Below are 13,435 nucleotides of genomic sequence, written 5' to 3'. Positions count from 1 at the left end.
CGGTGATAGTAATTCCATTGAATGTGAAAGGGTGATGGTTAGATTCTCTTTCAATAGAAATGGCCATTGTCTGAAACTAAAGTGACACAAATGTTGTCAGTTGTCAGCTCAGGGTCTTGTTGCATTTGGATGTGGACCATTTCAGTGTGTGAGGAGTCACAGTGAGCATGCATGAGCATCTCCAATTCTGACCTCATGATGGAGATGAGGTCTTTGATGAAGAAGCTAAAGATGGTTGGCATAGATTATAAGAGAGTAAGCAGGAGGTCATTTTGCAGTTGTACACAACATTGGTTAGGCCACTTTTAGAATACTGCATTCAGTTCTGATCTCCCTGCTATAGGAAAGATGTTGTTAAACTTGTGAGGGTGCAGAAAGGATTTTCAAGGATGTTGCTGGGTTTGGAGGATTTGATCTATAGGGAGAGGCCGTATAGGCTGGGGCTATTTTCCTGGGAGTGTCGGCGGCTGAGGGGTGACCTTCTAGAGATTTATAAAATGATGAAGGGCATGTCTAGGGTAAATAGACAATGTCATTTTTTCAGGATAGGAGAGTCCAAACCTAGAGGATATAGCTTTAAGGTGAGAGGGGAAAGATTTAAAAGGGACCCAAAGGGCAATTTTTCATGCAAAGTGGAGTGCGTGTATAGAATGAGCAGCCAGAAGAAGTGATGGAGGCAAGTACAATTAGAACATTTGAAAGGCATCTGGATGGGTACATGAATAGGAAAGGTTTAGAGGAATATGGGCCAAATGCAGGCAAATGGGACTAATTTAAATTAGGATATCCAGTCAGCATTAGCAAGTTGGACAAAAGGGTCTGTTTCTGTGCTGTACTGCTGTACGACTCTATGACTCTAGTGGGCAGGTCATCTTACAGCTGTGCAGAACTTTGATTAGGTCATGGTTGGGATGCTGTGCGCAGTTCTGGTCACCACACTACAGGAAGGATATAATTACATCGGAGGGGGTGCATAGGAGATTCATCAGGATTCTGCCAGGGACGGAGTGTTTCAGCTGTGAGAGGAGGCTAGAAGGGCTTGAGTTGTTATGTTTAGAGGAGAGATGGTTGAGGGTTAACCTAATGGAAGAATAAAGAATTGTGAGTAGCATGGATAGATTGAACAGAAAGCAGCTGTTCCCCTGAGTGGAGGGGTCAATAGGGGAGGGGGGGGGGGTAATTTTAAACTTAAAGGCAGATGAGTTTGTAAGGGATTTGAGGAAAGATCTTTTAGCCCAGAGGATGGTGGGGATCTGCCTGGGAGGTTAGTTGAGACAGCAAGTGTCACAACCTTTTACAAAGTACCTAGACGAGCCATAACATTCAAGGCCATGGGCCTAGTGCAGAAAGTGGGACTAGTGCAGTTAGTAGTATATTTTTGGCAATAGAGAATTAAGGGGCTTAATGGCTTCTTCTGTACAGTATGATTCTGTGATCCAAAGATGGGTGGGCTTAGGTTAATACCACAAGGAACTCTTTCAGAGATGTTTTGTTTTAAAGTTAATTGTTTCAATATTTCTTGCAATGTCACTATTTATTTCTCAATCCTAGTTGCTCTGGAGTGTACGGTGGAGACTCACTGCCTTGAACTACTACAGCGGGAGGGTGCAGGTTCTCCCATGGTGCTGTTATGTAGGGAGTCCCAGGACTTTGACAAGACAATAATGAGAGACCAACAATAAATTTCCAAGTAAAGATGGTCTGTGACTTAGAAGGGAACTTGCAAACTGACCTGTTCCTGTGCACCTGCTGCTTGTGTTTGTCCCAATGGGAGAGGCTTAGAAAGACAACTAACAAATCATTTTTTTAAAAATTACCTTTGCGATGTTTATACAGAATATTTGTCTTTTCTTCCCATTTGGTGAGCATCTTTGAATCATGGTATACTTATGTTGGTTTTAGTTTGTGAGTTAAGATTCCGTGCTCATACTGCTGACGCCAAGTGTGGTGAAATTAATGTTATATCTGACTGAATTTTGCTGCTGGAAACAGGTACAGATAAATTATCTCATGAATGAGATGACAGAAAATGGTATTCACATACACCATTATGTGTCTCTCCAGAAGGTCTCAAAGTGTCAGTGGTGCTCCTGTTCAACATGTCATTGAGGCAATATCTCTGACAGTGCCGCATTGCTCAAAGATTCTTATTCCAAGATTGATGGAGACAAGGTTTAGGAACTCATATGTTTCCACTGTGATGCAACTGCATAATCAGCTGACCTGCACTGCTTCCTGCTTCTGATCTGACTAGTCAAACTTTACACATGAAATATTCTATCACTTGCTTATTTTGCCACAGGTTGAGTTATTGGGATAATTAATTTTCACTCACGTGCAACTGAGAGATATACAAGAACATAAAAAGGGTTAGTTTAAAACAGGGAAATCATGGAAGTTCCTAACTATCACTCAGTACATAAAAACACCTGATATCTGATATGGTTCTAAAACAGGAACACATCAATATCCTGTTGTAGATAGTTGGGTGAAGTAAAAGCTGTCAAACTTTCTTGAGTTTTGGATTATTGATTTTTTGAGCATGAAATGCTATTTTTCTAGCAAAGTTGATCTAAGTTTCTGTTTGATGTTTGTAAGTGATTTTGAGTTTAATGCTTTTATTTTTAGAATGCCTTTCTCCATGCAGCACCAGTTCTCAGAATCACAGAATTGCTACGGTGCAGAAGGAGGTTATTTGGCCTGTCAGATCTACACACACTCACTGGGCATTTTCGCTTAAAGCTAAACTCCTGTCTGGTTGTTTCTATCTAAATAATCATTCCACACCCTCTTGAAAGCCTAGATTGAAACAGCAGTCGAGAGTGTGGTGCTGGAAAAGCACAACAATTCAGGCAGCATCAGAGGAGCCGGAGAATCATGTTTCGGGCATAAGCCCTTCATCAGGAATGAGGCTTGTGAGCCAGGGCTGCGGGGGGGGGGGGGGGGGATGTTGGGGGGAGATAGCTGGGAAAGCGATAGGTGGCTGAAGGTGAGAGAGAAGGTGGTAGGTCAGAGGGGGCAGTGATGGACGGGTCTGGAGGGCGATACCAAGTTGGAGGCTTGGGACTGGGATAATGTTGGGGGAGGGGAAATGAGGACGCTGTTGAAATCCACATTTAGCCCGTGTGGTTGCAGAGTCCCAAAGCAGAATATGAGGCGTTCCTCCTCCAGGCGTTGAGTGGTAACGGTTTGTTGATTGAAACTGCCTCCACCAGACCTCATTTCAAACCTGAATACACGCTGTGCAAAAATGTTCTTTTATCACACATTTGTTTGTTTTTGTGAAATACTTTAAAATTGTGCCTTTTGGTTTACCGTTGATTTATGAGTGGGACCAGTGTACACAGTGAATGTGGTGTACATGGACTTCAGCAAGGCATTTGATAAGGTTCCCCATGGTAGGCTCATTCATAAAGTCAGGAAGTATGGGATACTGGGAGATGTGGCTATCTGGATTCAGAATTGGCTGGCTGACAGAAGGCAGAGAGTGGTTATAGATGAAAAGTATTCTGCCTGGAGGTCAGTGTTGAGTGGGGTCTCGCAGGGATCTGTACTTGGGCCTCTGCTCTTTGTAGTTTTAATAAATGACTTGGATAAGGAGAAGATTTGCGAATGACACAAAGGTTGGAGGTGCCATTGATAGTACCAAGGGCTACTGTAGACTGCGGCGCAACACAGGATGTAGAGCTGGGCTGAGAAATGGCAGGTGGAGTTCAACCTGGATAAATGCAAAGTGATGCATTTTGGACGGTCGAACTCGAATGCTGAATATAGGGATTAAAGGCAGGATTCTTGGCAGTGTGGAGGAACAGAGGGATCTTGGTGTTCAAGTACATAGATCCCTCAAAGTTGCCACCCAAGTGGATAGGGTTGTTAAGAAAGCATATGGTGTTTTGGCTTTCATTAATAGGGGCATCCAGTTTAAGAGCCGTGAGATTTTGCTACAGTTCTACAAGTCCCTGGTGAGACCACACTTGGATTATTATGTCCAGTTCTGTATAGGAAAGATACAGAGGCTTTGGAGAGGGTGCAAAGAAAGTTTACCAGGATGCTATCTGGACTGGAGGGCTTGCCTTATGAAGAAAGGTTGAATAAGCTCAGACTTTTCTCTCTGGAGAGAAGGAGGAAGAGAAGAGACGGAATACAAGATAATGAGTGGAATAGATATAGTTAATAGCCAGAGACTTTTCCCCAGGACAGGATTGACTGGTGCGAGGAGTCATAGTTTGAAGATATTAGGAGGAAGGTATAAAGGAGATGTCAGAGGTAGGTTCTTTACGCAGAGAGTTGTGAATTCATGGAATGTGTTGCCAGCTGTGGTGGTGGAAGCAGAGTCATTGGGGACATTTAAGCAACTGCTGGACATGCACATGGATAGCAGTGAGTTGAGGGGTGTGTAGGTTAAGTTATTATATTTTACATTAGAATTAAACCTCGGCATAACATCTTGGGTCAAAGGACCTGTTCTGTGCTGTACCTCTCTATGTTCTATTCTCTCTAATCTCTTTTGCGTTCTCTCCAATGCATTCACATCCTTTCAGAAGTGTGACTGGAACTGAACACTGTGGACAAAATTGTACACTTCCCTGTACTTTAATACCAAGCCCCTACCTGTTAAGGCATTGGCTTTTGTCATCTGTCAATGCGTGAGAAGAATCTAACATGCCTGAAAGTATATACAGCTCTGAAATTCCTAAGTGACCCAGAATGGTTGACCAATTGGTATCCACTCACTGGTTTAGCTATCAGATCATTGATTCTGCCACAATTTTCATTGGTATATAACCCTTATTGGTATTCATTATAGCTATCAAAAAATATCTCATCTACGCCGCTGCTTGCCCTCCTCCAAAGAGAAAACTTATCAGTCCTTATACAGCTGACAAGTTTGAGTCTTTTAAGTTGTGAATGCTTTATTCAAATACTTGAAAATTTAAACACTGTTTTTGTTCTCACTTCCAGAAAAAGCCGCGACTTAATCTGATAGAATTACATAAAAATTAAAACAGAAACATGTGCTGTTCATACAAAACAATCTATGTTAGCGTTTACCTTCAATGTCCCTAAAACTAATGTTGCCTGTCCTCGGATTTTGCCTGTCCTCGGATGCTGCCTGAACTGCTGTGCTCTTCCAGCACCACTAATCCAGAATCCTAAAACTAATCTGTCTGTCCCGTTCACATATTCGTTTGTTTTCCTTCCCTTAAACTGTCAATCTAATGTATTCGTAAATATCACCTTGGGGAATAATTTTCACCTTCATTGTCAAAAAGGTGATTTGCCAAGTGGAGCACTCATACAATTATAGAACTGAACTGAATTTTATTTCCAAAAGACAGCTTATTACCCAAATGGTAACCTGAAACATTAACTGTCTCTTTCATCACACGAGCTGTCAGACCTATCAAGAGTTTCTGGTATTCTTTTTTTACTCCAGATTTCAGCATCCATAGTATTTTGCTTTTGTTTTGTCTGATGTTCTCTGTTTCCATCATGTGATAATTTAGTAACCCACAGACTCACAACCCCCTGCATTTGTTCTGAATCTCTTTCATTAGTGTAAAAGATATTGTTTTAGCCCTTTAGTCTATTTGTCAGTAAACAAAAGATCTCAAAATCTAATGGACAGATTTCCACAAACCCTATTACACACATAGATATGGCCCAAGAAAGAACTCATTAGTTTTTGGTGAAGATGTTAAGGGTCTTTTAATATTGAGAGACAGAGAAAATTGACTTTGATTTTGGAATGTACTGAGTTGTTTTGTTGTGAATGTTATTGATCAATTTGGATTTTTTTGAATTGTCTCAGCTGCTCTTGTGCAATTTGGCATCTTCGTCGAAATGTCAACAGGGATTTCAGAGCAGGCTGTGGACATGGATTAGAGGCAAAAAGAAAGCTGCAGATGCTGGAATCCAGGTGGCCAAGCAGAAGGCTGGAACAACACAGCAAGCCAGACAGCATCAGGAGGTGAAGAAGTCAACATTTTGGGTGTAATCCTTCTTCAAGACTAGGGGTGGGTATAGGGGAGCTGCAGATGAAAGGGGTGGGGAGGGCAGGATTGTGAGGTAGGGCTAGGTGAAGACAAGTAGAGGGTACGATCTGGTTGGTCGATGGGTAGGAATGAATCCAGTTGGTGGCTAGAAGGAAGGGTCGATGAAAGAAATGGAAGAGAGGGGCAGGGGCTGAGAAGGGAGTCGGGTTATGGGAAGGGAGGTTATTTGAAATTGGAGAATCAATGTTGAGTCCTCTGGGCTGCGGGCTGCCCAGGTGGAAAGTGAGATGTTCTTTCAATTTGCGGTCTGATTTGCTGTGGCAAAGGAGGAGGCTAAGGATGGTCATATCGGAAAGGGAGTGGGAAGGGGAAATAAAATGGATGGTGACTGGGAAGAATCATTGTGGATATGGATTGGCTTGAAGCCTCCTTGGTTATTCTTTTCAGCATCATTACAGAACACCAACAAAGCGTGAAAAAGCCTAAATAAAGAGCTGCGTAATCCTGCCAAAGTTTTTTTTAACGCACATGCTCTCGATTGAATCTTCTCTTCACTTGTTTAAAATTGTATCAATGGCCTCTTGTTTTACAGCAGAGAATTGCCTTAAACAATCCCCCTACTCAGTTGCTTAATTTGAAATGGATCTATCAAATCACCTCATAATTTCCTTTATTCTGATGAAAGCAGCTCTATTTTTCCTAATCTTTCTTTACATCCTGATACTTTGAACCTTCCCAGTGAATATCTGGTATGCCCTCACTGTCGATTCACCATCTTTCCTTCTAGAGTAGAGCATAAATTTGCAAATATTGTTCCAAGATTGGTTTTACAAAAATTTGCTGTGGATTCAAAATTATATCTCAATTTAGCTATTCTCAACTTTTTCTTATAAAACATAACATTCTGGCTTTTTAAAAATGATCTTATCAATTTGAGGTACTGACTTTATGGTTTTGTGAAGTGGAGCCTTCAAATCCTGTTTTCAATAATTAATTCCCTATTCAAAGTAAAATTACTATTTTTATTTTTTTTACCCAAATATACCATCACATATTCACTGACATTGAATTCAATTTGTTCTTTCTTGACTTTCCACAGCTTATCAATATTCCTTGGCAGCTTCATTTATTCTTCAGAACTAATTACTTTACCTTCTATTTCAGTACAATATTGTCTGTAAAATTGGATATCATTGCCTTTAGTCTGATATCAAGTCAAGAATGTACACAATGACCAGAACAGAATTCTGTGGGATCACCTATCACATCCAAACACATGGAGAGACTAACATTAATTCCAGTTTATTTTCTCTTTTTTAGCCAGTTTTTAATCCAATATTTTTCCTTCTCACAGGCTTTGTGGAAGTCCATGTAACAGCAAATGCTTCTCTAATATAGTAAAAGGTCCTAATGTGGATTACATCTACTGTGTTGGCCACATTCTCCAAACCTACCACCTATACAAAGTACTGTATCAGTCAGATTTGTCAAACTTTCAATTTAAAATCCATGTTGACATTTTTAAAATAGGAAACAATGTTCCCATTCAGATGTTTAGTCATTTCATCCTTAATTAAATATTCTAAACTTTTCCTCTGAACTAATCTGTTATTATCTGGAATAGTTCTGCATTTCTGTAAATCTTGACTAAAGCCTAAATTATAATTTGTAGAGGCAATGTTTTCCCTTTGTCACTGGTGAGACTGCTAGGCTGCTTCATTGTTTTCAATAATTTTTGTCACTGTACAATAGTGTGTATTCTTTGTTCCTAGGTACAAGCTGATTTTAAATATGTGGCATTATCAACAAAAGTAACAGCTGAGTTAAATAAAGTGAATTTTATATCAACGAATAGTTTTGAAACAGTACACAACTTCAGTCATCTGACTATCTTTTACTCACAATGGATATTTTGTATTCCCCTCTGTAGAATTCCATGTGATATTTAATATAGTTAAATGTTATTTCAGTCCCTTTCCTTTTTATTTATCTGTTAATTTTTGTGACCTATCTTAGCCTGAAGTTCAGATTCTCTCCACATGCAGCTCGTTACCACTTCAGAGTGATCTGAGGGTGTAGTGCCTAATGGAACAAGAGTGTGTACATTTCTCCTCTTCCTCGGCCACTTACATAGTTCAATAGAATTCCAAAGGCAGACCTATTCTAATCTGGGATATGCATTTTTAAAAATTGTATGCATGAGCTCTCAGGAATGCAACAACAGGTTGAACTTGAAGTCAAGGCTTTCAGGCTGCTGTTGGAGATCAGCAGCCAAAAGATTCCAATGATATAAGAATACCCTTTTTAAAATAGATTTCTGTGGGCTGTGGGCATTGCTGACTGGGCCAGCATTTATTGCCCATCTCTATTTGTCCTTGAGAAGGTGGTGGTGAGCTGCCTTCTTGAACCGCTGCAGTCCATGTGCTGTAGGTAGACCCACAGAGAGGGAATTCCAGGATACTGACCCAGTGACAGTGAAGCAATGGTGATTTATTTCCAAGTCAAAGTGGTTTGTGGCTTGAAGGGGAACTTGAAGATACAGTGCCCATGTATCTGCTGTCCATGTCCTTCTAGATGGAAGTGGTCGGGGTTGAAAGGTACTGTCTGAGGACCTTTCATGAATTTCTACAGTGCATCTTATAAATAGTACACACTGCTGCTACTGAGCATCGGTGGTGGAGAGAGTGGAGGCTTGTGATGCCAATCAAGCGTATTGCTTTGACCTAAACTGTATAAAGCTTCATGAGTGTTGTTGAAGCTGACCCCATCCAGGTAAGTGGAGAGTATTCAATCACACTGCTGACCTGTGCCCAGTAGATGGTGAATAGGCCTTAGAGGATCAGGAGGTGAGTTACTCACCACAGAATTCTTAACCCTGACCTGCTTTTGTAGCCCATGTGTTTATGTGGTGAGTCCAGTTGAGTTTCTATTCAATGATAATCCCCAAGGATGTTGTTTGTTGGGGGGGTTCAGTGATGGCAACACCATTGAATGTCAAGGGGAGGTGGTCAGATTTTCTTTTATTGGTAATGGTCATTGCCTGGCAATTGTGTGGCATGAATGTTACTTACCACTTATCTGGATGTTGTCCACATCTTGTTGATTTGAACATGAGCTGCTTCCGAATCAGAGGTGTCACAAATGGTGCTGAACATTGTGCAATTATTGGTGAACGTTCCCACTTCTGACCTTATGATGGAGGGAAGGTCATTGATAAAGCAGCTGAAGATGTTTGGGCCGAGGACACCGAGAGAGAAATCCTGGAGTTGAGAAAACTGACCTCAACAATCACAACCATCCTCCCATGTGTCAGATATGACTCCAGCAAGTGGAGAGTTTGCCCCCTGATACTCATTGATGCCAGTATTCCTAGGGCTCCTTGATGCCACACTCAGTCGAATACAAGGGCTGCCACTCTCAACTTATTTATGGAATTCAGCTCTTTTGTCCATGTTTGAACCAAGACTGTAATGAGGTCAAGAGCTGAGTGGCTCTGGCAGATCCTAAACTGGGCATCACTGAGCAGGTTATTGCTGAGCAGGTGCTGCTTGATAACACTGTTGATGACACCTTCCGTCACTTTACTGATGATAAGAGTAGACTGATGGGTCAGTAATTGGATGGGTTGGACTTATCCTGCTTTTTATGTACAGGACATACCTGGGCAATTTTCCACATTATCCAGTTGATGCTAGTGTTGTAACATTGGAACATTGGAACAACATCTTTCCAATGGGAGGGAGACCAGAATTGAATGCAGCATTCGAAAAGTGGCCTCACCAATGTTGTGTACAGCTGCAACATGGCATCCCAATTCCTGTACTCAATGCACTCAGGGCACCCGCATGGGCCCCAGCTATGCCTGCCTCTTCGTAGGATATGTGGAACAGTCCATCTTCCACAGCTACACTGGCACCACCCCCCACCTTTTCCTCCGCTACATCGATGACTGTATCGGCGCTGCCTCGTGCTCCCACGAGGAGGTTGTACAGTTCATCCACTTTATCAACACCTTCCACCCCGACCTCAAATTCACCTGGACCATCTCAGACTCCTCCCTCCCCTTCCTAGACCTTTCCATTTCTATCTCACATGACCGAATCAACACGGACATTTACTATAAACCGACTGACTCCCACAGCTACCTAGACTAAACCTTCTCCCACCCTGCCCTCTGTAAAAATGCCATCCCATATTCCCAATTCCTTCGTCTCCACCGCATCTGCTCCCAGGAGGACCAGTTCCAAAACCGTACAACCCAGATGGCCTCCTTCTTCAAGGACCGCAATTACCCGCCAGACGTATTCGACGATGCCCTCCACCACAACTCTTCCACTTCCCGCTCCTCCACCTTGAGCCCCGCCCCTACAACCGCCACCAGGACAGAACCCCACTGGTCCTCACCTACCACCCCATCAACTTCCATGTACAACGTATCATCCGCCGTCATTTCTGCCACCTCCAAACGGACCCCACCACCAGGGATATATTTCCCTCCCCTCCCCTATCAGTGTTCCGAAAAGACCACTCCCTCCGTGACTCCCTCGTCAGGTCCACACCCCCCACCAACCCAACCTCCACTCCCGGCACCTTCCCCTGCAACCGCAAGAAATGCAAAACTTGCGCCCACACCTCCCCCCTTACTTCCCTCCAAGGCCTCAAGGGACACTTCCATATCCGCCACAAATTCACCTGCACCTCCACACACATCATCTATTGCATCCGCTGCACCCGATGTGGCCTCCTCTATATTGGGGAGACAGGCCGCCTACGGTTCAGCGAACACCTCTGGGACACCCGGACCAACCAACCCAACCACCCCGTAGCCCAACACTTTAACTCCCCCTCCCACTCCACCGAGGACATGCAGGTCCTTGGACTCCTCCATCGCCAGACCATGGCAACACGACGGTTGGAGGAAGAGCGCCTCATCTTCTGCCTGGGAACCCTCCAACCACAAGGGATGAACTCAGATTTCTCCAGTTTCCTCATTTCCCCTTCCCCCACCTTGTTTCAGTCAAATCCCTCGAACTCAAAACCCCGCCTTTCTCACCTGCAATCTTCTTCCTGACCTCTCCGCCCCCACCCCACTCCGGCCTATCACCCTCACCTTGACCTCCCTCCACCTATCGCAATTCCAACGCCCCTCCCCCAAGTCCCTCCTCCCTACTTTTTATCTTAGCTTGCTGGACACACTTTCCTCATTCCTGAAGAAGGGCTTATGCCCGAAATGTCGATTCTCCTGTTCCTTGGATGCTGCCTGACCTGCTGCGCTTTTCCAGCAACACATTTTCAGCTCAATGCACTGAGCAATGAAGTCAAGCTGCTTTGGCATCTCTCATGTCCCATTTACACACCATCATACCATGTGCTTTTCTTGGGAATGGCTCACCACTCAGTGGATATCCTGAGTGTTCACCATCACCCCTTGCACCCAGTCCAGCTTTAAAAGTTTATTGTGCATGTAGACTGGCGTTGTCAGTCTGGAGCTGCCCTGCATGGTTGCTTACATTTGCCTCAAACATGGCAGACAGTGGTAAATTGGTGTCTTACTTTGCCAACCAGGTCCTGAGGTCCACGAGGAACTCGCATTAGAGGTCACAGGGCCAGACCGTGCTAGCCTGGTCCATGGTTGCTAACTGAGTTAAAGCGGTCTCAGTTATTCAGAGAAATGCCCAACAGTGTAAGAAGGTCAATGACGTTCATCAATCTATCAATGTAAGTGCCATCATCTTCTGTCTGATACCTCATACTCACTCAGCCTCTGCTACCATACCCAGTTCCCAGCTAGGCTCAAGCATGACCACTCTCCTGCAATACCTGCAACATCTTCCCCACTCACTCTCATCCACTCCACCGCATCTAACTCTGCAACCACTCAGCACTGCCTAGTTACTCACACAGGATGCCTCCCACCTCCAACAAGTTGAGCTGGGCCACTCACTTTCATCTTCCATAATACCTGCCTCTGTCTCATTCCATGAAGGAAAGAAGCCCACAATAAGACAACAAGACTCATGACATTTTTAAGACTTTGTAGTGATTGATGCAACTGAGTGGCTTACTAGACCATTTCAGCGAGCAATTCAGAGTTAGCCACATTACTGTGGATCTGGAATCACATGTGGGTCAGAACAGGTGAAAATGACAGATTTCCTTCTCTGAAGGACATTTGTGAACCAGATAGATTTTTCCGACAATCGACAATGGCTCCATTGTCATCTGTAGATTCTTAATTCCAGAATTTGTTTAGCTGAGTTTCTGGATTAACAGTCTCGTGATAAGCTATTGCCTCCTCTTATCAGGATGTTTTAAAGAAAAATTTACTTATGTGTTTTCCACCAGTCCCAGCTAACCCATTAGTTGACTGTGTCAAAACCAGGGTGATAATGGCCAGTTTCAATGGGATTCTCAGAGTGTGTGGCCGCAGAAAAATGATAGAAAATGGACAAATGCATGTGTTAATGAGCTGCTGGAAAACCAGCTAACTCCATTATGTCTGATCACAGGATCCAACCAAAGCTAGTAGTTGACATATGCAGACCAGGTTTGATGACAGTAGGCCGGATACAGTAACATTATAAGCCAAGCCTAAAGGGGTCCAAGTTTAGATAAAATCTTTTGTTTGCTAGAGGATTGGGTAGCTTGCTTTCCCTCAGCCAATTGTCTCAATGGATTCCCAAGCATGCAATGCAACAAACTCTGGACTGAAAGTTTCCCTCACTGCTCTGCCTGCACTAGAAGGAACAGACATGGATTAGTTGTGCATCATCGGTTTTGCACATGCTGTTAACACTTGCCCATCATTTTATGTTTCTTGTGTGTGCAGAAATGAAGAAGCAGAAATTTTACCAACATAGTCTAACTTAACAATTTGCTCAATATTTGGCTGTGGGAGTCTCAGGTCAAATAATGATGCCTAAATAGACTTCAGTTTTTTTTTGGCAGCAAATTTGTAATCTTCCAGCAGTAGAGCCAAAAGTTGGTTTACTCATCAACAACCAAATCACTCTGCACAATCTTTAGAAATCTGTTACACTGACAGCGAATTCACTTTAATAGTTTCTGAACATGAATAAAATTAGTTGAATATGTATTAACATTTAGGAAAAATGCACTAATTTTAACTGGCAAACAATATTCCATTAAAATAAAAGCAAAATACCATTGGGCGGCACGGTGGCACTTTGGGCGGCACAGTGGTTAGCACTGCTGCCTCACAGCGCCAGAGACCCGGGTTCAATTCCCGCCTCAGGTGACTGTCTGTGTGGAGTTTGCACGTTCTCCCCGTGTGCGTGGGTTTCCTCCAGGTGCTCCGTTTTCCTCCCAAAGTCCAAAGATGTGCAGGTCAGGTGAATTGGCCATGCTAAATTGCCCGTAGTGTTAGGTAAGGGGTAAATGTAGGGGTATGGGTGGGTTACGCTTCGGCGGGTCGGTGT

At 43.3% G+C, this 13,435-nt stretch overlaps 1 protein-coding gene across 1 annotated transcript in view; it reads left to right on the top strand.

Annotated features, from left to right (window-relative positions):
- Positions 1 to 5,872: 5,872 nt before the first annotated feature.
- Positions 5,873 to 13,435, top strand: part of LOC122558718 (polycystin-1-like protein 2) — a 136,323-nt gene continuing 128,760 nt past the window's right edge. Inside the window, exons 1-2 of the mRNA XM_087995759.1 lie at positions 5,873 to 5,971; positions 11,562 to 11,714. The gene's annotated coding sequence lies outside the window, so the exon portion shown is untranslated. The remainder of the gene's footprint in view (positions 5,972 to 11,561; positions 11,715 to 13,435) is intronic.

The sequence above is a fragment of the Chiloscyllium plagiosum genome, unplaced genomic scaffold (genome assembly GCF_037043375.1).
Source record: "Chiloscyllium plagiosum isolate Xiang-an unplaced genomic scaffold, Cpla_swu_hap1 HiC_scaffold_17, whole genome shotgun sequence".
Taxonomy (NCBI): Eukaryota; Metazoa; Chordata; class Chondrichthyes; order Orectolobiformes; family Hemiscylliidae; genus Chiloscyllium; species Chiloscyllium plagiosum.
Note: the sequence above shows the minus strand (reverse complement) of the source record. Positions and strands in the feature narration are given on the sequence as shown.